We start from the raw sequence: 4,657 nt of genomic DNA on the forward strand, positions 1-4,657 counted from the left end.
GTAGTATTCCAAGTCGTGGCTGTACCTCATTTTTTCTGTTCATCCACATTATGATGGATACTTGTTTCCATTCTGGGACTATTACAAAAAAGGCTGCTGTTAACATTTGTGTGTAAGTGTTGTGTGAACGTGTGCTTTTCTTTCTCTCGAGGAAATATCTGTGGGTGGAATAACTGGGTCATGTGAGTATTTTGAAGCATTTTAAGAAACTGCCAAAAAGCTTTCAAAATCTGTTATTCCATTTTTGCAGTTCTACTACTATTGTATGAGGGTTCCAGTGGTTCTACCCGAACTTGGTATGTTCAGTCTTTCTAACTTTTGATGCTCTGATAGGTGTGCAGTGGTATTTCAATGTGGTTAGGATTCAACTTTGAAATGAAAAGTCTATATTGCGGCCAGCGCCGCGGCTCAATAGGCTAATCCTCCACCTGCGGCGCTGACACAGTGGGTTCTAGTCCCAGTCGGGGCACCGGATTCTGTCCCGGTTGCTCCTCTTCCAGGCCAGCTCTCTGCTGTGGCCCAGGAGTGCAGTGGAGGATGGCCCAAGTGCTTGGGCCCTGCACCCCATGGGAGACCAGGAGAAGCACCTGGCTCCTGGCTTCGAATCGGTGCGGTGTGCCGGCCGCAGTGGCCATTGGGGGATGGATGAACCAACGGAAAAGGAAGACCTTTCTCTCTGTCTCTCTCTCACTGTTCACTCTGCCTGTCAAAAAAAAAAAGGTCTATATTGCTCCCCTTTTAAGCTTTATTTCTTGTTTTGATAGCTATCTGACATTGGTTTCTTGCTACTTTTGTTAGAGTAGTCATAGAGAGGCTGGTGTTGTGGCACAGTAGGGTAACCTATCACTTACAGCGCTGGCATCCTATATTGGAGAGCTGGTTCAAATCCCGGCTGTTCCACTTCCCATCAAGCTTCCTGCTAATGCACCTGGGAAGGTAGCAGATGATGGCCCAAATACTTGATCCCACTACCCACATGGGAGACCAGAATGGAGCTCAGGGCTTTTGGCTTCAGCCTGCCCAGACCTGGCTGTTGCAGCCATTTGGGGAGTAAATTGGTGGATGAAAGATCTCTGTCTGTCTGTCCATCTCTCCCTCTCTCTTTGTAACTCTGCTTTTCAAATAAATGAATGAATGAATGTGTAAGTAAATAAATCTTTTTAAAACATCCTCAACAAATTCATCAAAGCAATACATTAGAGATTTTTGAAATACATGAAATAAAATAACATCAATTCTTACCTCATAGTGACATCCGAACTAGGGGAATTAAAAAGAAGAGATGGAGAGGAGAGATCTTTTTACAGATTTGGGCAAACCTCTTTTCACATCCTGGGCTACCCTCTAGCTGTTCTCTGAGTAATCTACTATCCTTGTATTTTGCCTGTGAAATCCTATTAGAGGATTAATGAAACACAGGAATGGTTTTACTTATAGGAGGAAAATTTTCTAAGTTAACTTTTTGAAAAAAATGTCAGAATAATCATGTGCTTGACTATATTTATTTTGTTAAAGATTTATTTTATTTATTTGAAAGCCATGTGTTGGTTCACTCCCCCAAATGGACACAAAAGCCAGGGCAGGCTCTGAACTCCATGTGGGAGTTTGTTTCCCAGGCACATTAGCAGGGAGCTGGATCGGAAGCAGAGCAGCTGGGACTCAGACTGGTGCTCTGGTGTGGGATGCTGGTATCTGAAGGACAGCTTAACCTGCTGTGCCCAACACTACCTGCATCTTGACTATATTTAAGTAGCTTATATGAAGAGTAAAAAGTGAAATGTAAAAGCCTCTTCCCATTCTCAGCTACTGCAAATCTTTTCCATGGTGACACTGTACATAATCAGAATCAGAACTAAATGTGTATGTCTTGAATCTCCCTGTGCATAAATAAAGACACTCAATATCCATCATTAGGGAAATATAAGTCAAACTCACAATGAAATATCACCTATAGAACTACCAGAATAATAAAAAGAAAAAATTGGCAATATTAATTACTGGCAATGGTGTGGAGTGATTGGAGCCTCCTATATTGCTAACGGGAAAGCACAATGATACAGTCACTTTAGGGAAAAGTTTTGCCGATGTAAGTTTAAATATACACTGTCAATATAACTCATAAGTCCTACTTTTTTCTATTTACTCAAATGAAACAGTTATGTTTACACAAAACTTTATGTGCTAATATTTATGTGACTTTATTCAAAATTGCTAATATCTGGAAATAGTGCAAGTATCCCTCGACTGTGGGGTGAATTAACAAATTGTGGTCTCTCTGTAAATGAAATATTACTGAGTGATGAAGGGAATGAATTATACCACACCTAGCAAGAGGGATGAATCTAAATACGTTAGCTTAAAGAAGCCAGGTTTAAAAGGCTGCATACTGTGTAATTACATTTATGGGACACTTTGGTAAAGGTAAAACTATATAGGATGACGACACATCAATGGTTGCCAAGGGTTGAGGACAAGGACTTGGGTAAACCAAGGGATGCCCAAGGGCAGTATTTGGAGGAGTGGGATTGTTTTATATCATGCTTGTGAAGTGACTGTATGGTTGTATGCAGTTCTCAAAACACTCAGCACTACACGCTAAAAAGGGTGAATTTTACTGTATGTTAACTATACTTCAATGTTTTAAATGGGGAAAAATAAATTACAGAAAAAAGGTCTATGCACATGTAAGTCTGTGTTCATTTTGCAAAATGAAATAATAGCATAAATCTAGGTTTCTGATTTGCTATTTTCAACAGGATATCAGCTCTCTCATAATATTGAAACATACAAGTGAAGAACCACTGAGCTATTTGTAGACATTTAGTTTTTTTTCCAAAGTGTTTCTATTTTAACAATGTTGAAAAGAACACATCACTATGTATAAGTCTTTTCTCAGTTATGCAAGTAAAGGTGCGTGATAAATTATTTTAAATATAATTCCTGAACCAAAGAATATGTGCACCAATGTTTTAATAGAAACTACCAATCTTCTGCCAAAAAGGCAAAGCAAAAAATAAACTTTGAAAAAGGAATCGACACAAGTAAAAGGCATCATATTGAGGACAACCAAATAGAGAGATTAAAAAAGCAAACTCAAAAACTGCAATTGCTTTCCAGTTCTGAAACCTGACAGACTGGAAAAATGGCAATCCCATTAACAGACCTGGAAAAGTCAGGAAGGAAAGTGAGGCGAGGAGGGGTGAGTAGAGGGAAGTGATGAGCGAACTCTGAGCTCTGCTGAACAGGAGCTGAGTGGAGAACAAGGGGACAGGTCTAATGGGAAACTGGAAGTGCGCATCTGAGCACAGAGAATCTTCTGGGATGAACATGGAGGTCCCTCAAGACACTGCTGAAGAAATGATCACAGACACAACACTGTGTATAGCTCTGAGGCTGGTCTCAGGAGAGCGAGCACTTCACGCTTAACGGGGAAACACAGAGAACTGAGGACCACTCCTTGGGGAAATCGTCGGTCCAGATTGGAAGATGGAAGAGGAAACAGTTACAATGGGAGGAACATGGAGAGAGCAGCACAGGAGGAACCAAGAGATGAAGAAATTTCCAGAGAAAACAAAGGGATGTCAGCACCTTAGAAAATGCAAATCTGCAGGTGTGTTCCTACCACGGAAGCCCTCCCATGAGGCATAAGGAGTTCATTGCTCAGCTGAAAAAAGTCCTGGGATTTGCTAATGCAGAGGTTACTTTTTTTTTTTTTTAAGATTTATTTATTTATTTGAAAGTCAGAGTTACACAGAGAGAAGGAAAGGCAGACAGAGGGAAAGAGAGAAGTCTTTCTTTTTCTTTCTCTCTCTCTCTTTTTTAATTTATTTGACAGGTAGAGTTACAGACAGTGAGAGAGAGAGAGAGAGAGACAGAGAGAAAGGTCTTCCTTCCATTGGTTCACTCCCCAAATGGCCCCCATGGCTGGTGCTGCGCCAGTCCGAAGCCAGGAGCCAGGTGCTTTCTCCTGGTCTCCCATGCAGGTGCAGGGGCCCAAGCACTTGGGCCATCCTCCACTGCCCTCCTGGGCCACAGCAAAGAGCTGGACTAGAAGAGGAGCAACCAGGACTAGAACCCGGCACCCATGTGGGATGCCGGTGCCGCAGGCAGATGATTAACTAAGTGAACCACAATTCCAGCCCTATTTTCTATCATTTCCTTTTCTTCTTCTTCTTTTTTTTAAAAATTTATTTGACAGGTAGAGTTATAGACAGTGAGAGAGAGACAGAGAGAGAGGGATGTCTTTCATCTGCTGGTTCACTCCTCAGTTGGCTGCAACAGCTGAAGCTGTGCCGATCCGAAGCCAGAAGTCAGGAGCTTCTTCCAGGTCTCCCACATGGGTGCAGGGGCCCAAGGACTTGGGTCATCTTCTGCTGCTTTCCCAGGCCATAGCAGAGCGCTGTATCAGAAGTGGAGCAGCCAGGACTCGAACAGACACCCATATGGGATGCCGGCACTACAGGAGGTGGCTTTACCTGCTATGCCACAGCGCCAGCCCCATAGGTCACTTTTAATTATTCACTGTTAAAGGGAACAAGAAGTCATGACGGAAGGTGGTCTGTAGTGGTTATGGAAACTGAATTGCTAGAAAAATTTTAAAATGGTGGCAGTAAGTAAAAAGAACTCTGCAAATAGGCAGATAGAATGGTGACTCATG

Source organism: Lepus europaeus, chromosome 3 (genome assembly GCF_033115175.1).
Source record: "Lepus europaeus isolate LE1 chromosome 3, mLepTim1.pri, whole genome shotgun sequence".
NCBI classification, from domain to species: Eukaryota; Metazoa; Chordata; class Mammalia; order Lagomorpha; family Leporidae; genus Lepus; species Lepus europaeus.